The sequence below is a fragment of the Triticum urartu genome, chromosome 6A, assembly GCF_056163025.1.
Source record: "Triticum urartu cultivar PI428250 chromosome 6A, HENAU_Tu73, whole genome shotgun sequence".
NCBI classification, from domain to species: Eukaryota; Viridiplantae; Streptophyta; class Magnoliopsida; order Poales; family Poaceae; genus Triticum; species Triticum urartu.
In genome coordinates this window covers 546,463,935-546,484,998 of record NC_141878.1, presented here as the reverse complement: position 1 = coordinate 546,484,998, position 21,064 = coordinate 546,463,935, and positions in this window count along the sequence as shown.

Genomic DNA, 21,064 nt, shown 5'->3' with positions numbered 1-21,064 from the left:
AAAGCCCATAAACATCCAAAACAGTAGATAATATAGCATGGAGGAATCAAAAATTATAGATACGTTGGAGACGTATCAGCATCCCCAAGCTTAATTCCTGCTCGTCCTCGAGTAGGTAAATGATAAAAACAGAATTTTTTATGTGGAGTGCTACTTGGCATAATTTCAATGTAATTCTTCATAATTGTGGCATGAATATTCAGATCCAAAAGATTCAAGATAAGAGTTCAAATTGACATAAAAATAATAATACTTCAAGCATACTAACTAAGCAATTATGTCTTCTCAAAATAACATGGCCAAAGAAAGTTCATCCCTACAAATTCATATAGTTTAGTCATGCTCCATTTTCGGCACACAAGAATGCTCTCATCATGCACAACCCCGATGAGAAGTCAAGCAATTGTTTCATACTTTAGTAATCTCAAACCTATAAACTTTCACGCAATATATGAGCGCGAGCCATGTACATAGCACTATGGGTGGAATATAATGTGATGATGGGGGTTATGTGGAGAAGACAAAAAGGAGAAAGTCTCACAATAACGAGGCTAATCAATGAGCTATGGAGATGCACATCGACTGATGTTAATGCAAGGAGTAGGGATTGCCATGCAACGGATGCACTAGAGCTATAAATGTATGAAAGCTCAACAAAAGAAACTAAGTGGGTGTGCATCCAACTTGCTTGCTCACGAAGACCTAGGGCACTTGGGGAGGCCCATTGCTGGAATATACAAGCCAAGTTCTATAATGAAAAATTCCCACTAGTATATGAAAGTGACAAAACAAGAGACTCTCTATCATGAGGATTATGGTGCTACTTTGAAGCACAAGTGTGGCAAATGATAGTAGCATTGTCCATTCTCCCTTTTTCTCTCATTTTTTTGGGCCTTCTCTTTTTTTATGGCCTTTCTCTTTTTTTCTCTTTTTTTTATTCCTCACTTGGGACAATGCTCTAGAAAATGATGATCATCACACTTCTATTTATTTACAACTCAATGATTACAACTCGATACTAGAACAAAGTATGACTCTATATGAATGCCTTCGGTGGTGTACCGGGATTGCGATGAATCAAGAGTGACATGTATGAAAAATTATGAACGGTGGCTTTGCCACAAATACGATGTCTACTACATGATCATGCAAAGCAATATGACAATGATGATGCGTGTCATAATAAACGGAACGGTGGAAAGTTGCATGGCAATATATCTCGAATGGCTATGGAAATGCCATAATAGGTAGGTATGGTGGCTGTTTTGAGGAAGATATAAGGAGGTTTATGTGTGAAAGAGCATATCATATCACGGGGTTTGGATGCACCGGTAAAGTTTGCGCCAACTCTCAATGTGAGAAAGGGCAATGCACGGTACCGAAGAGGCTAGCAAGGATGGAAGGGTGAGAGTGCGTATAATCGATGGACTCAACATTAGTCATAAAGAACTCCCATACTTATTGCAAAAATCTACAAGTCATCAAAAACCTTGGCACTACGCGCATGCTCCTAGGGGGGTAGATTGGTAGGAAAAGACCATCGCTCGTCCCCGACCACCACTCATAAGGAAGACAATCAAATAACACCTCATGTTTCAAATTTGTTACATAACGTTTACCATACGTGCATGCTATAGGACTTGCAAACTTCAACACAAGCACTTTTCAAATTCACAACTACTCAACTAGCACGACTTTGATATTATTACCTCAATATCTCAAAACAATCATCAAGCATCAAACTTCTCTTAGTATTCAAAACACTCATAAGAAAAAAATTTAACTATTCTTGAATACCTAGCTAGCATATTAGGATTTTAAGCAAATTACCATGCTATTTAAGACTCTCAAAATAATATAAGTGAAGAATGAGAGTTCATTAATTTCTACAAAATAAAACCACCACCGTGCTCTAAAAGATATAAGTGAAGTACTAGAGCAAACAACAAACTACTCCGAAAGATATAAGTGAAGATCAATGAGTAGTTGAATAATTATGCAACTATGTGAAGACTCTAACATTTAATAATTTCAGATCTTGGTATTTTATTCAAACAGAAAGAAAAAAAAAGAAAATGGCATTCTAAGAATGGCAAACATCATGTGAAGAAGCAAAAACTTAGGATCAACCGAAACTAACCGATAGTTGTTGAAGAAGAAAGGTGGGATGCCAACCGGGGCATTCCCAAGCTTAGACGCTTGAGAATTCTTGAAATATTACCTTGGGATGCCTTGGAAATCCCCAAGATTGAGCTTTTGTGTCTCCTTAATTCCTCTCATATCACGGTCTCCCTAAATCTCAAAAGCTTCATCCACACAAAACTCAAGGACTCGTGACATAAGTTAGTATAACACATTGCAAAAACCTTATAATACTCTACTGTAGCAAATCACTAAAATTATTATTCAACATTGCATACTAAATGCCTATACATGTTTAATAGTCCTATCCTCAAATAGAATCATTAAAGAAGCAAACATATGCAAACAACGCAAACATAACAGCAATCTGCCTAACCAGGATAGTCTGTAAAGAGTGCAGCAAGATCCATACTTCCCTAACTCCAAAAATTATAAAAGAAAATTCCCATTGTAGTAAATTTATCAGGGCTTAATATGCAAAAGGTTTCAACATGTTATCACATTCTTACTTTTCTAGGGAAATATTGCAACAGCGGTAAACTTTCTGTTTTCAAACAGCAACATGAAGACTTGTAACATAGGCATAGTAAAGACTATCAATGCCACTTTTATTGGAATAAAAGATGCAAAACATTGTTCTAAATAACAGAAAGCAAATCCTAACAAAATAAATTGATGCTCCAAGCAAAACACATATCATGTGGTGAATAAAAATATAACTCCAAGTAAAGTTACCGATGAACGAAGACGAAAGAGAGGATGCCTTCCGGGGCATCCCCAAGCTTAGGCTTTTGGTTGTCCTTGAATATTACCTTGGGGTGGCTTGGGAATCCCCAAGCTTAGGCTCTTTCCACTCCTTATTCCATAGTCCATCGAATCTTTACCCAAAACTTGAAAACTTCACAACACAAATCTTAACAGAAAACTCGTAAGCTCCATTAGCGAAAGAGAACAAAACACCACTTCAAGCTACTGTAATGAACTCATTCTTTATTTATATTGGTGTTAAACCTACTGTATTACAACTTATCTATGGTTTATAAACTCTTTTACTAGCCATAGATTCATCAAAATAAGTAAACAACACATGAAAAATAGAATCTGTCAAAAGCAGAACAGTCTGTAGTAATCTGGATCAAACGTATACTTGTGGAACTCATAAAATTCTCAAATAAATTGCTGGACCTGAGTAATTTATCTATTAATCATCTTGAAAAATAATTAACTAAATGTCACTCTCCAAATAAAAATGGCAGCAATTCTCGTGAGCGCTAAAGTTTCTGTTTTTTACAGCATGATCAACAAGACTTTCCCCAAGTCTTCCCAACGGTTCTACTTGGAACAAACACTAATTAAAACATAAAAAATCAATAAAAACAGGGGCTAGATAAATTATTTATTACTAAACAGGAGCAAAAAGCAAGGAATAAAAATAAAATTGGGTTGCCTCCCAACAAGCTCTATCGTTTAACGCCCCTAGCTAGGCATGATGAATTCAATGATGCTCACATAAAGGATAAGAATTGAAACATAAAGAGAGCATCATGAAGAATATGACTAGCACATTTAAGTCTAACCCAGTTCCTATGCATAGGGATTTTGTGAGCAAACAACTTGTGGGAACAATAATCAACTAGCATAGGAGGGCAAAACAAGCATAACTTCAAAACTTTAAGCACATAGGGAGGAAACTTGATATTATTGCAATTCCTACAAGCATATATTCCTCCCTCATAATAACTTTCAGTAGCATCTTGAATGAATTAAACAATATAACCAGCACCTAAAGCATTATTTTCATGATCTACAAGCATAGAAAATTTACTACTCTCCACACAAGCAAAATTCTTCTCATGAATAATAGTGGGAGGAAACTCAACAAAATAATTATCATCTGAGGCATAATCCAATTGAAAACTAAAATCATCATGGCAAGATTCATGGATATCATTATTCTTTATAGCATACAAGTCATCACAATAATCATCATAGATAGCAACTTTGTTCTCATAATCAATTGGAACCTCTTCCGAAATAGTGGATTCATCACAAAATAAAGCCATGACCTCTCCGAAACCACTTTCATCAACATAATCATCATAAATAGGAGGCATGCTTTCATCATAATAAATTTTCTCATCAAAACTTGGGGGACAAAAAATATCATCTTCATTAAAGATAGCTTCCCCAAGCTTGTGGCTTTGCATATTATTAGCATCATGGATATTCAAGGAATTCATACTAATAACATTGCAATCATGCTCATCATTCAAATATTTAGTGCCAAACATTTTATAGATTTCTTCTTCTAGCACTTGAGCACAATTATCCTTTCCATCATACTCACGAAAGATATTAAAAAGGTGAAGCGTATGAGACAAACTCAATTCCATTTTTTATAGTTTTCTTTTATAAACTAAACTATTGATAAAACAAGAAACTAAAAGACTCGATTGCAAGATCTAAAGATATACCTTCAAGCGCTCACCTCCCCGGCAACGGCGCCAGAAAAGAGCTTGATGTCTACTACACAACCTTCTTGTTGTAGACACTGGTGGGCCTCCAAGTGCAGAGGTTTGTAGGACAGTAGCAAATTTCCCTCAAGTGGATGACCTAAGGTTTATCAATCTATAGGAGACGTAGGATGAAGATGGTCTCTCTCAAGCAACCCTGCAACCAAATAACAAAGAGTCTCTTGTGTCCCCAACACACCCAATACAATGGTAAATTGTATAGGTGCACTAGTTCGGCGAAGAGATGGTGATACAAGCGGTATATGGATAGTAGATAAAGGTTTTTGTAATCTGAAAATATAAAAACAGCAAGGTAACTAATGATAAAAGTGAGCACAAATGGTATTGCAATGCTAGGAAACAAGGCCTAGGGTTCATACTTTCACTAGTGCAAGTTCTCTCAACAATAATAACATAATTGGATCACATAACTATCCCTCAACATGCAACAGAGAGTCACTCCAAAGTCACTAATAGCGGAGAACAAATGAAGAGATTATGGTAGGGTACGAAACCACCTCAAAGTTATTCTTTCCAATCAATCCATTGGGCTATTCCTATAAGTGTCACAAACAGCCCTAGAGTTCGTACTAGAATAACACCTTAAGACACAAATCAACCAAAACCCTAATGTCACCTAGATTCTCCAATGTCACCTCAAGTATCCGTGGGTATGATTATACGATATGCATCACACAATCTCAGATTCATCTATTCAACCAACACATAGAACCTCAAAGAGTGCCCAAAAGTTCCTATCGGAGACTCACGACGAAAATGTGTGCCAACCCCTATGCATAGGTTCATGGGCGGAACCCGCAAGTTGATCACCAAAACATACATCAAGTGAATCACGTGGTATCCCATTGTCACCACAGATACGCACGGCAAGACATACATCAAGTGTTCTCAAATCTTTAAAGACTCAATCCGAAAAGATAATTTCAAAGGGGAAACTCAATCCATTACAAGAGAGTAGAGGGGGAGAAACATCATAGGATTCAAATATAATAGGAGAGCTCGCGATACATCAAGATCGTATCACCTCAAGAACACGAGAGAGAGAGAGATCAAACACATAGCTACTGGTACATACCCTCAACCCCGAGGGAGAACTACTCCCTCCTCGTCATGGAGAGCACCGGGATGATGAAGATGGCCACCGGAGAGGGATTGCCCCCTCCGGCAGGGTGCCGGAACGGGTCTAGATTAGTTTTCGGTGGCTATGGAGGCTTCTGGCGGTGGAACTCCCGATCTATTGTGCTCCCGGATGTTTTTAGGGTATATGGAGATATATAGGCGGAAGAAGTATGTCAGGAAGGCCACGAAGGGCTCACGAGGGTGGAGAGCGTGCCCAGGGGCTGGGCGCGCCCCCTGCCTCGTGGCCTCCTCGTAGATCCCCTGACGTGCACTCCAAGTCTTCTGGGCTTCTTCTGATCCAAAAATAAGTTCCGTCAAGTTTCAGGTCAGTTGGACTCCGTTTGGTTTTCCTTTTCTGCGATATTCTAGAACAAGGTAAAAACAGAAACTGGCACTGGGCTCTGGGTTAATAGGTTAGTCCCAAAAATGATATAAAAGTGTATAATAAAGGCCATAAACATCCAATACAATAGGTAATATAGCATGGAGCAATCAAAAATTATAGATACGTTGGAGACGTATCAGCTCCCGATACTGACCGCCCTCCTTGAAGGCGCAAACTGCTTGATGCTGAGACACATTCTACATTGTGTGATGCAAAGTGGTCCACCTCCGGATGTAATCCCTCAAAGTTTCATTCGGTTTTTGCACACAATGCTACAATTCTGCCAACCCTGCAGTTCATTTGCATCTGCCCTCAAACATTCTGACAAACACTCGAGCTAACTCCTCCCAACTGAATATACTGCCTCGAGCCAACTGATTCAACCAAGCCCTAGCTGACCCTTCAACCATCAGGGGAAGGTGCTTCATGGCCACCTCATCGTTTCCACCACTAATCTATACAGCCACTCGGTAATCCTCAAGCCAAGTGTCAGGCTTCGATTCACCAGTGAACTTACTAACTCCAGTCCCCAAGCCGAAGTTGGGAGGGATCTCTGCAACCCTGATGTATCTGCTAAAACATTCGGGACCAGAAACTTGCACTCTACTTCCAGTCGGGCGATCTCTGTCATGCCCTTCTCTGTGTGCTCGGTTCCTGTCCACCAGACCTTGCACCAGAATTGACTTCGCATAAAACCCTGGCTCTCTTGGGTCGACTAGCATCCTCCTCACTGTACGGGCGCTATCATGGAATTGTCACGGTAGATGTCCTAGTGTGAGTACTTAGTCATGAGGCCAACACATCTTTGTAGTAGCTTGAGAGGGGTTGAGCGGAATCGAGAGACGCAACACAAGACAAGGATTTAGATAGCTTCGGGCCCCGGGAAACATCGTCCGGTAATAGCCCTACATGATATTTGTGGCTAGATCTCATTATGCTCATGAGAGAGTCACTGCATAAGCCGGCTCCCCCTTTGTGTCTAGCCCTAGAGATCATTTCTTATTTCTTGTCCCTCTTTGGGGAGCCCTGCCCCTCCTTATATAAGTTGAAGGGGCGGGTTACATGACTAGTCCTGGTAGGATTAGGATTACTCTATTACAACTGCAGTCCTAGTCTTGCTTCCTTTGTAGGAGAATATTCCTTATGTCTTTCCTCGTAAGTCGGCCCACCAACACATGAACCAGACTTTTGGGCCTTGGGCCTTGTAATCCATCTGACCCGCCGTTGGGGTCATCAGTAAGTCACCAAATGCTCGCCGGGTCTCTGTGAGCCGCCAAGTCTGGCTGGGTCATACCGTGGGGTATATCCCCAACATTAGCCCCCAGTTTAATTTGGATTTATCCATGTTAAACCGACCCTACAAATCAAGACCAACTTTGATAGATTATACGCCGAGTCGAAGGTTCTTCTAAGACGGCATTTGATCATCGTTAAGTCCTTGTCATTTCCTTGTTGATATGTACATGTCCATGATCTCAAAGAAAATCTTTTATAGCAGATATGTTTCAACTTTGTCAATGCAAAAAATCTAGATAGTTTTTTTGAAAAGTCCGCGTCAATAGGCCAGTTTCATGGTCAATTTGCTGACATTTTGGTCTCTTGTAGAGAAATATTGTGAAGAATAATCCACTTGAGTCGGCTTCCAAAGCGTCGTCTTAAGAAATATTGGTCTTGAAATACTCATCTAATATTCAGCCGGTTTGAAGTTGTAGAACTTTCCGGTTTAATATTACCAAAATTGCCGGTTTGTAAATATTGATGGCACCGAGTCATAATTTTTGCCGACGCTGGGTCAAAATTATTAATGACGCCGGGCTATGATTGTTGCAGACACCGGGTCATAATGATTGGTGACGCCGGGTCAATCTAATTTGCTCAAAACTGAGAATTCGAAAGTATTTGTCCTTATATCCGTGTTACCTGTAGCCTCCAAGTGATGGGTTTTCATGCTTGCATCAAATGGGACTTGTAATTGTCTTATGCTCACAAAAACTTCAACCGGTGTAGCCCCCATGGGCCGAGTCATTATGCAATAATGAGCAGGGACTTTGTAGATGTAGACTTGAGCACGACATGTAGCTCCCAAGGGCCGGCTTAGTAAGATAATATTGAGCGGATACTTTATATATATTTCCTTGAAAAGAATATCATATGCTGTAATCCTCTCCATGGGGCTCGAACCCATGTCCATAAGGTTAAGAGCTTTGTACTCTTCCAACTAAGTAGTGGACCTTTCAATATAATGGATTTGAGACTTGTGTACCTTGAATTTGTTGACAGGAGCAATTGGTAGCCCCCAAGGGCCGGTGAGGGAGTCCTGGATTAGGGGGTCTCCGGACAGCCGGACTATATCCTTTGGCCGAACTGTTGGACTATGAAGATACAAGATTGAAGACTTCGTCCCATGTCCGTATGGGACTCTACTTGGCGTGGAAGGCAAGCTAGGCAATACGGATATGTATATCTCCTCCCTTGTAACCGACCTTGTGTTACCCTAGCCCCCTCCGGTGTCTATATAAACCGGAGTGTTTAGTCCGTAGGACAACAAACAATCATACCATAGGCTAGCTTCTAGGGTTTAGCCTCTCTAATCTCGTGGTAGATCAACTCTTGTAATACTCATATCATCAAGAACAACCAAGCAGGACGTAGGGTATTACCTCCATCAAGAGGGCCTGAACCTGGGTAAACATCATGTCCCCTGCCTCCTATTACAATCCGCCTTAGACGCTGTTGGGGAACGTTGCAGAAAACAAAAAATTTCCTACGGTTTCACCAAGATCCATCTAGGAGTTCATCTAGCAACGAGTGATTAGATGCATCTACGTACCTTGTAGATCGCGAGCGGAAGCGTTCAAAGAACGGGGATGATGTAGTCGAACACGACGTGATTCAAATCACCGATGATCTTAGCACCGAACGGACGGTGCCTCCGCGTTCAACACACGTACAGAACGGATGACGTCTCCTCCTTTCTTGATCCAGCAAGGGGGGAAGAGAGGTTGATGAAGATCCAGCAACACGACGGCGTGGTGGTGGATGCAGGGGGTCACAGTAGCAGGGCTTCGCCTATACTACGAGAGAGAGACGTAACGGGGAGAGAGGAAGCACCAAAGGCTGAGGTTTGAAATCCCTCCTCTCCCCCACTATATATAGGAGGGCCAAGGGGGGGTCGTGCGCAGCCTAGGAGATCCAATCTCCTAGGTGCGGCGGCCAGGGAGGGTTTCCCTCCCCCCCAAGGCACCTCGGGGTGCCTTCCACCACTTGGACTCCTCCGTGGTGGAAACCCTAGGCGCATGGGCCTAGTAGGGCTGGTGCCCTTGGCCCATATAGGCCAAGGCGCACCCCCTACAGCCCATGTGCCCCCCCCCCCCCCCCGGGACAGGTGGCCCCACCCGGTGGTCCCGGTACAATACCGATAACCCCGAAACTTGTCCCGATGGCTGAAACAGCACTTCCTCTATATAATTCTTTACCTCCGAACCATTACGGAACTCCTCGTGATGTCCGAGATCTCATCCGGGACTCCGAACAACATTCGGATTACTGCATATACATATCTTCATAACCCTAGCGTCACAGAACCTTAAGTGTGTAGACCCTACGGGTTCGGGAGACAAGCAGACATGACCGAGACGACTCTCCGGTCAATAACCAACAGCGGGATCTGGATACCCATGATGGCTCCCACATGCTCCACGATGATCTCATCGGATGAACCACGATGTCGAGGATTAATCAACCCCGTATACAATTCCCTTTGTCAATCGGTATGTTACTTGCCCGAGACTCGATCGTCGGTATCCCAATACCTTGTTCAATCTCGTTACTGGCAACTCACTTTACTCGTACCGTAACGCATGATCCCGTGACCAACCACTTGGTCACCTTGAGCTCATAATGATGATGCATTACCGAGTGGGCCCAGTGATACCTCTCCGTTATATGGAGTGACAAATCCCAGTCTCGATCCGTGTCAACCCAACAGACACTTTCGGAGATACCTGTAATGCACCTTTATAGTCACCCAGTTATGTTGTGACGTTTGATACACCCAAAGAACTCCTACGGTATCCGGGAGTTACACGATCTCATGGTCAAAGGAAAAGATACTTGACATTGGAAAAGCTCTAGCAAACGAACTACACGATCTTTGTGCTATGCTTAGGATTGGGTCTTGTCCATCACATCATTCTCCTAATGATGTGATCCCGTTATCAATGACATCCAATGTCCATAGCCAGGAAACCATGACTATCTGTTGATCAACGAGCCAGTCAACTAGAGGCTTACCAGGGACATATTATGGTCTATGTATTCACACGTGTATTACGATTTCCGGATAATACAGTTATAGCATGAATAAAGACAATTATCATGAACAAAGAAATATAATAATAATACTTTTATTATTGCCTCTAGGGCATATTTCCAACAGTCTCCCACTTGTACTAGAGTCAATAATCTAGTTACATTATGATGAATCGAACACCCATGGAATTCTGGTGTTGATCATGTTTTGCCCTAGGGAGAGGTTTAGTCAACGGATCCGCTACATTCAGGTCCGTATGTACTTTACAAATCTCTATGTCTCCATTTTGAACATTTTCATGAATGGAGTTGAAGAGACGCTTGATGTGCCTTGTCTTCTTGTGAAACCTGGGCTCCTTGGCAAGTGCAATAGCTCCAGTGTTGTCACAAAAGAGTTTGATTGGCCCCGACGCATTGGGTATGACTCCTAGGTCGGTGATGAACTCCTTCACCCATATAGCTTCATGTGCTGCCTCCGAGGCTGCCATGTACTCCGCTTCACAGGTAGATCCCGCCACGACGCTCTGTTTGCAGCTGCACCAGCTCACTGCTCCACCATTCAACATATACACGTATCCGGTTTGTGACTTAGAGTCATCCAGATCTGTGTCGAAGCAAGCGTCGACGTAACCCTTTACGATGAGCTCTTCGTCACCTCCATAAACGAGAAACATGTCCTTTGTCCTTTTCAGGTACTTCAGGATATTCTTGACCGCTGTCCAGTGTTCCTTGCCGGGATTACTTTGCTACCTTCCTACCAAACTTACGGCAAGGTTTACATCAGGTCTGGTACACAGCATGCATACATAATAGAACCTATGGCTGAGGCATAGGGGATGATACTCATCTCTTCTATCTCTTCTGCCGTGGTCGGGCATTGAGCTGAACTCAATCTCACACCTTGCAAAATAGGCAAGAACCCTTTCTTGGACTGATCCATTTTGAACTTCTTCAAAATCTTATCAAGGTATGTGCTTTGTGAAAGACCTATGAGGCGTCTTGATCTATCCCTATAGATTTTGATGCCTAATATATAAGCAGCTTCTCCAAGGTCCTTCATTGAAAAACTCTTATTCAAGTAGGCCTTGATGCTGTCCAAGAGTTCTATATCATTTCCCATCAAAAGTATGTCATCTACATATAATATGAGAAATGCTACAGAGCTCCCACTCACTTTCTTGTAAACGCAGGCTTCTCCATAAGTCTGCGTAAACCCAAACGCTTTGATCATCTCATCAAAGCGAATGTTCCAACTCCGAGATGCTTGCACCAGCCCATAAATCGAGCGTTGGAGCTTGCACACCTTGTTAGCATTCTTAGGATCAACAAAACCTTCCGGCTACATCATATACAATTCTTCCTTAAGGAAACCATTAAGGAATGCCGTTTTGACGTCCATTTGCCATATTTCATAATCATAGAATGCGGCAATCGCTAACATGATTCGGACGGACTTCAGCTTCGCTACCGGTGAGAAAGTCTCATCGTAGTCAACCCCTTGAACTTGTCGATAACCCTTAGCGACAAGCCGAGCTTTATAGATGGTCACATTACCATCCGCGTCTGTCTTCTTCTTAAAGATCCATTTATTTTCTATGGCTCGCCGTTCAACGGGCAAGTCAGTCAAAGTCCATACTTCGTTTTCATACATGGATCCTATCTCGGATTTCATGGCTTCCAGCCATTTTTCGGAATCCGGGCCCGCCATTGCTTCTTCATAGTTCATAGGTTCACTGTTGTCTAACAACATGATTTCCAAGACAGGGTTGCCGTACCACTCTGGTGCGGAACGTGTCCTTGTGGACCTTCAAATTTCAGTAGGAGCTTGATCAGAAGTATCTTGATCATCATCAATAACTTCCTCTCTAGTCGGTGCAGGCACCTCAGGAACATTTTCTTGAGTTGCGCCATTTACCAGTTCAAGAGGCAATACTTCATCAAGTTCTAATTTCCTCCCACTTACTTCTTTCGAGAGAAACTCTTTCTCTAGAAAGGATCCATTCCTGGCAACAAAGATCTTGCCTTCGGATCTGAGGTAGAAGGTATACCCATAAGTTTCTTTAGGGTATCCTATGAAGACGCATTTTTCCTACTTGGGTTCGAGCTTTTCAGGTGGAAGTTTCTTGACATAAGCATCGCATCCCCAAACTTTTAGAAACGACAGCTTAGGTTTCTTCCCAAACCATAATTCATACGGTGTCGTCTCAACGGATTTCGACGGAGCCCTATTTAAAGTGAATGCGGCAGTCTCTAAAGCATAGCCCCAAAAAGATAGCGGTAAATAGGCAAGAGACATCATAGATCGCACCATATCTAATAGAGTGCGATTACGACGTTCGGACACACCATTACGCTGAGGTGTTCCAGGCGGCATTAGTTGTGAAACTATTCCACATTTTCTTAAGTGTGTGCCAAATTCGTGACTCAAGTATTCTCCTCCACGATCTGATCGTAGAAACTTGATTTTCCTGTCACGTTGATTCTCAACTTCACTCTGAAATTCCTTGAACTTTTCAAAGGTTTCAGACTTGTGTTTCATTAAGTAGACATACCCATATCTACTTAAGTCATCAGTGAGGGTGAGAACATAACGATAGCCACCGCGAGCCTCAACACTCATTGGACCGCACACATCAGTATGTATGATTTCCAATAAGTTGGTTGCTCGCTCCATTGTTCCTGAGAACGGAGTCTTGGTCATTTTTCCCATGAGGCATGGTTCGCACGTGTCAAATGATTCATAATCAAGAGACTCTAAAAGTCCATCTGCATGGAGCTTCTTCATGCGTTTGACACCTATGTGACCAAGGCGGCAGTGCCACAAGTATGTGGGACTATCATTATCAACCTTACATCTTTTGGTACTCACACTATGAACATGTGTAGTAATACGCTCGAGATTCATTAAGAATAAACCATTGACTATCGGAGCATGACCATAAAACATATCTCTCATATAAATAGAACAACCATTATTCTCGGATTTAAATGAGTAGCCATCTCGTATTAAACGAGATCCTGATACAATGTTCATGCTCAATATAGGCACTAAATAACAATTATTGAGGTTTATAACTAATCCCGTAGGTAAATGTAGAGGTAGCGTGCCCACGGCGATCACATCGACCTTGGAACCATTCCCGACGCGCATCGTCACCTCGTCCTTTTCCAGTTTTCGTTTATTCCGCAGCTCCTGCGGTGAGTTACAAATATGAGCAACGGCACTGGTATCAAATACCCAGGAGTTACTACGAGTACTGGTAAGGTACACATCGATCACATGTATATCAAATATACCTTTGGTGTTGCCGGCCTTCTTATCCGCTAAGTATTTGGGGCAGTTCCGCTTCCAGTGACCCTTCCCTTTGCAATAAAAGCACTCTGTCTCAGGCTTGGGCCCATTCTTTGACTTCTTCCCGACAGCTTGCTTGCCGGGCGCAGCAACTTCCTTGCCGTCCTTCTTGAAGTTCTTTTTACCCTTGCCCTTCTTGAACTTAGTGGTTTTATTCATCATCAACACTTGATGTTCCTTCTTGACTTCTACCTCTGCTGATTTCAGCATTGCAAATACTTCAGGAATGGTCTTTACCATCCCCTGCATATTGAAGTTCATCACAAAGCTCTTGTAGCTTGGTGGAAGCGACTGGAGGATTCTGTCAATGACCGCGTCATCCGGGAGATTAACTCCCAGCTGAGTCAAGCGGTTATGTAACCCAGACATAGTGAGTATGTGCTCACTGACAGAACTATTTTCCTCCATCTTACAGCTAAAGAACTTATCGGAGACTTCATATCTCTCGATCCGGGCATGAGCTTGAAAAACCATTTTTAGCTCTTCGAACATCTCATATGCTCCATGTCTCTCAAAATGCTTTTGGAGCCCCGGTTCTAAGCTGTAAAGCATGCCGCACTGAACGAGGGAGTAGTCATCAGTACGTGTCTGCCAAGCGTTCATAGCGTCTTGGTTTTGTGGGACGGGTGGATCACCTAGCGGTGCTTGTAGGACATAATCTTTCTTGGCAGCTATGAGGATGATCCTCAGGTTCCGGACCCAGTCCGTATAGTTGCTGCCATCGTCTTTCATCTTGGTTTTCTCTAGGAACGCGTTGAAATTGAATACAACGTTGGCCATTTGATCTACAGGACATATTGTAAAGATTTTAGACTAAGTTCATGATAATTAAGTTCATCTAATCAAATTATTAATGAACTCCCACTCAGATTAGACATCCCTCTAGTCATCTAAGTGTTACATGATCCAAGTCAACTAATCCGTGTCCGATTAACACGTGAGACGGACTAGTCATCGTCGGTGAACATCTCCATGTTGATCGTATCTTCCATACGACTCGTGTTTGACCTTTCGGTCTCTGTGTTCCGAGGCCATGTCTTCACATGCTTAGGCTCGTCAAGTTAACCTAAGTGTTTTTGCATGTGTAAAACTTCTTACACCCGTTGTATGTGAACGAAAGGATCTATCACACCCGATTAACACGTGGTGCTTCGAAGTGACGAACTGTAGCAACGGTGCACAGTTAGGGGAGAACACTTCTTGAAATTTTTGTAAGGGATCATCTTATTTACTACCGTCGTTTTAAGTAAACAAGATGCAAAACATGATAAACATCACATGTAATCAAATAATAATAGTGACATGATATGGCCAATATCACATAGCTCCTTTGATCTCCATCTTGGGGCTCCATGATCATCCTTGTAGATCGTCATACTCATCGACATGTAAGTCGTGATTCCTTGTACAAGAACATGATCAATCTCATACATCACATATATCATTCATCACATCCTTTTGGCCATATCACATCACATAGCATACCCTCCAAAAACAAGTTAGACGTCCTCTAATTGTTGTTTGCATGTTTTATGTGGCTGCTATGGGTTTCTAGCAAGAACGTTTCTTACCTACGCAATGACCACAACATGATATGCCAATTGCTATTTACCCTTCATAAGGACCCTTTTCATCGAATCCGATCCGACTAAAGTAGGAGAGACAGACACCCGCTAGCCACCTTATGCAACTAGTGCATGTCAGTCGGTGGAACCTGTCTCACGTAAGAGTACGTGTAAGGTCGGTCCGGGCCGCTTCATCCCACGATGCCGCCGAATCAAGATAAGACTAGTAACGGCAAGCATATTGAACAAAATCAACGCCCACAACTACTTTGTGTTCTACTCGTGCAAGAGAACTACGCATAGACCTAGCTCATGATGCCACTGTTGGGGAACGTTGCAGAAAACAAAAAATTTCCTACGGTTTCACCAAGATCCATCTAGGAGTTCATCTAGCAACGAGTGATTAGATGCATCTACGTACCTTGTAGATCGCGAGCGGAAGCGTTCAAAGAACGGGGATGATGTAGTCGAACACGACGTGATTCAAATCACCGATGATCTTAGCACCGAACGGACGGTGCCTCCGCGTTCAACACACGTACAGAACGGATGACGTCTCCTCCTTTCTTGATCCAGCAAGGGGGGAAGAGAGGTTGATGAAGATCCAGCAAGACGACGGCGTGGTGGTGCATGCAGGGCGTCACAGTAGCAGGGCTTCGCCTATACTACGAGAGAGAGACGTAACGGGGAGAGAGGAAGCACCAAAGGCTGAGGTTTGAAATCCCTCCTCTCCCCCACTATATATAGGAGGGCCAAGGGGGGGTGGTGCGCAGCCTAGGAGATCCAATCTCCTAGGTGCGGCGGCCAGGGAGGGTTTCCCTCCCCCCCAAGGCACCTCGGGGTGCCTTCCACCACTTGGACTCCTCCGTGGTGGAAACCCTAGGCGCATGGGCCTAGTAGGGCTGGTGCCCTTGGCCCATATAGGCCAAGGCGCACCCCCTACAGCCCATGTGGCCCCCCCGGGACAGGTGGCCCCACCCGGTGGGCCCCCGGGACCCCTCCGTAAACTGTCTAGTAGTTGGTATCTTGGTTTGATTAAAATTACAGTGACAATCAGGTAGCCGTAGTTTTAGTTGACGGTAGTTGGTATCGATGAATCTCAAGTGGCAACTATTCTGAGTTATATTTAAAACTTAGTGATCTTGGACCCATAATGGATGATCGGTGCATAATTCTTCTTTGCTACATGATGTGTGTGTTTCTCTTTTCTTGTATTATTAACTGATTCTCGTAATCACTTCATATGTATCTCCATCTTTTATGTTCAGCAATAATCTGTGTGAAAAGGTTGATCTTCAAACTGGAAAAGTATCATACTTATCTTTGCATGTCTCATGTTCGCAACATCTATGACCTCAGTTATTCATTCTGTACTGAATTTCACGCCTTGTTGCTTAACACTGTCATTTCTCTTGTTTTAGTTCTGCAGCTCATGGACGGGAAAATGTATAGTGAAGGCCTAACACTTCTGGATGGTAGATTGCTATATTAACCTCAAATTTGTTTTTGAAGTCTTTGCATAACAATTGCTATGTTTAATATAATAGACCTATTTTCCTATGTGTTTTGATTCGACCATCTCCTGGTGTTCATGTGTCTTGATTCAGCTTGTACCTTAATAAGTATTTTCCTATGTGGTTTGATTCAACCATCACCTGGTGTTCATGTATCTTGATTCAGCGTGTACCTTAATAACTATTTTCCCATTTGTTTTCATTCGACCATCTCCTGGTTTCATGTGTATTGACTCGACTTGCACCTTAATAACTATTTAGCAATCACATAAGCCATGCAATATATTAATTTGTAGTTCTCCGCATCGTGTATATTGTTTGTTATTGATGCTATTGTTTTTGGCGTATATACTTGTTATTCTCGTTTGTACGTACTATAAGATTTCAGAACTTAGGACAAAATCGTATCTGCTATTCTGCTGTGCATTTTGTATCTTTCCAGAACCAAAAGAGAAAAGTAGAATTTACCCCTTCTTAATGCCTAATAAAATGGAATGTTAAACTCGTTCAATCACTTCCAGAAGGCTGTTTGATATATCGGGAAAAGGGAGTTATCAACTTTATGTATTACAGGATGTCGCTTTAAGTTCTAGCATTTTTGTCTTTCTGTATTGTGGAAACATATTAACTTGTGTGGCATATTTCTCTAGTGATGTGAAGTGTATATACTAATGCAGTATTATTAGGTTTGTTCTGATTTCTCTAACGGTGTCTCAAAGTTATCGATGTTTGCTATTTATAGTGCTCATGCTGTATTTGGGGATTATTTCCTAGCTCAGGCGTCCACTGATCAGTGAGGAAGGTTGACGATGACAACTTAACACGACTGAATCAGCCCCACTGGCATAATTAAAGAGAGCTGGAGACAAATGAACTTGGTGTATTAATTCTTCAGGACCTTCATCAACAGAAGCAGCCACTACTACATGCTCACACCACACAGTATGTATTCAGTCATAACTACTATATAGATACACTTGCCTAAACTGTTATGCGAACCATCGTTGGCTGCATAGCTCTCATGTTCATCATTACTTCGACCCTGGATGCATAGCTCTTATGCTCTTGCATTACTGGTAGAGATCAAATTGTCATAGTCCATTATATAAGTTCTCTAGGTTTGATTGATTTCCTCTATCCAAATCAAAATATAATAATCAAAAAAATTAACTGCAATGTAACTTTGAAAATGTCTTCACCTTGAACATTTTCTTTAATTCTTGTTTTCTCTACCACTGAATGCTATTATTTATAATCTGCTTCCTCAATTCCAAATTAATTGAATCTGACCAAATCTATGGGGAGCTATATCAACATCTCCACCACAGAATTAGTTTCATTAGATTCATTGTAAAATATATTTTTGTAATAGAGTCCACTTGGCTGTTCTTGATAATATAATATACCTATTAGGTTTACTCTCACAGGTAGATAGGTGTATATATTTACATAAGAAAAATGACACATAATTAGTTTGTAACCATGGAAGTTTTCTTTCCAGTAATTTTGTAAAGGTACATGCAGCTGCATAACAAGGTTAAGCCCTCAGCCCTCTGGCATGGGTAAGCTCCTATTCCCTCCAGAATGATTTGAATTATTTGGCACTATGTTGCTCGTGATTAGCCATCGATGTTGTGTTGCTGCAACAAAACACTATTGTTGATTATTGAAAGAAAAGCATTCCTAGCATAACTCTTAGGTATATAGGTTTACCTATACCTCATGAGTGATGTCCAAATCTTGTGAATTTGTTTTGATGTTTCAGATCATAATAAATACTATTTCTGTTGTTGTAATTAACCTGCCATTTTGTAACAGAAGCATTTTGTTGTACAGGTTTCCTTGGTGGTGAGAGCTGCAAAGGAAGTTTGAGCTGTAGAGGTGAAGCTGATGATAAAGCGTGTGTGTACCACTTGTATATTTGTTGATGTAATCTGGTTATTGAGAGCATTCGAACTAATGTTGGATGTGTTCTTTGGCACATTTTAGAAGGCTTGTACTCAGTGAAGTAATTGAATAGAAATTTACGAAATGGTCCAAATTATGGGTCTCTTCAATGGAAGTCAGTTGTGTTGTGAATGTTTGATCAATTATCTGTTATTGGTCGTGATGTGGCTGGTTGGATGAATGGGCCTTATTAAAATAAATGCACTAAACCGCCACACTAAAAAAATGGGCTAATGGGCCTGGCAGTGTGCCATGTCAGATCTACACTGGCGCCATGTAGATGCCATACGAGGTCCATATATTGGTACAGTCATGTAAATCCATGACGGACTAGTTTGTCATGGAATACCGGGCCTGTGGCGGGCCTGGGACTGATTGGTGACGGCTGGGAACTGTCATGGTAGTGCACTTGCCAAATTATGATGCGATATACATGACGGATACCAAATTCGTCATGGACCTCTCTCCTTGACGGTTTTGCACTGTTCCATGACAGACTAAATCCGTCATGCATTAACAAGATTCTTGTAGTGTCGACGGATTCGAGCCCATGTCATACGCGCCGCACAGTCGCGACGAGCATGATGTAACTCTGCCGTCGGACAATTTTCGGGAGATCGCATCTGCAACTACTTCGGCCATCAATCCAGAGCAAGTCGCGCCATTCGAGAGCGGAGGGATAGACCTCGCCATGGAGGCCGCACTCTCAGTGGCGATATAGCCAGATACTGACTTCACCCCTTACGAGAGCCGCATCACCGAACCACTAGATTCTTCTCCGGCCACGGGCTCTGAGCCGCTTGCATCCGCACCCATCGAATCCGATTGGGCACCGATCATGGAGTTCACCTCCACGAATATCTTTCAGCACTCACCTTTCGGCGATGTGCTAAATTCATCAAGGTCTCTCTCCCTGTCAGAAGAACCTTGGCCGAACTATGTCTGACTATAATGGGATGCGGACGACGAAGAAATTCGCTGCCCACCCACCACCCACTTAGTAGCCACTGTCGACGACTTAACCGACATGCTCGACTTTGACTCCGAAGACTTCAATGGCATGGACGACGATGCAGGAGACGAACAGCAACCACCGCCCATAGGGCGCTGGACCACCACCTCAGCATATGATATATACATGGTGGACACCCCCAAACACTACAGGAATCAGCTACTTTGCCGTCCGCCATGGTGGACGGCAAAGGCATGAACGGCGGACGGCAAAGGCCTTTGCCGTCAGCCGCGGACGGCAAAAGGCTCCGGCAAAGTAGGCTTCGGTAAACAGCTACTTTGCCGTCTGCTACTGATGGCAAAGTCTTTGCCGTCTGCCGCAGACGGCAAAGAGAGCTCGGCAGACGGCAAAGAAGGCGGACGGCAATAATAGCGCTGTCAGTCCGTTAAGTGGCTAACAGCAGGCCTATACCGTCCGCTGCTGACGGCAAACTTTCTAGTGTCTTTGTCGTCCGCCATATGATGTCATCTACACGTCACTACATGGCAGGTTCTTTGCCGTCTGCCACTAACAGCAAAGTCTTTGCCGTCTGCCACTGTAGGCAAACTAACCAAATGGGCCAGCTCCCAGGAAGCACAGCTGGATGCCACGTGTCTTCTTTGCCGTCCGCGGCAGACGGCAAAGAGCCTGTTGCCGTCGGTGGCAGACGGCAAAGAGCCTGCATATTGGCTCTTTTATCTGTTTTTTATTAAATCCAACAATTTTCATCACAAATATAGATGACATATATAGATATATTTCAAAAGGCCATTACAGAGCAAACATATAAGATATCCAACCATATATATTACATGCATCCAACACATAACTTCATCATAGTTCCATCATACATAACAAGTTCAACATAGAGGCATCCAACCATATATATTACAATAGTTTCATCCAACGATACATGCATAGTTCAACGATACAAAAAGAAACAGAGAAAGGGATAAGGAGCACTCCATCTATGCAAGCTTTCGTCAAGTGAATGAACTCTGCAAAATGAAAAATAAGAAAGTTAGAACAAGAAGAGTAGAACAAGAAGAAGAGTAGAACAAGAAGAAGACTAGAACAAGAAGAGTAGAACAAGAAGAAGACTAGAACAAGAAGAGTATGTCATTTATGAGCTAACTTACGTGAAATGGATCATATATGAGCTAACTAAGTTGAAATGGGTCGTTTATGAGCTAGCTAAGGTGAA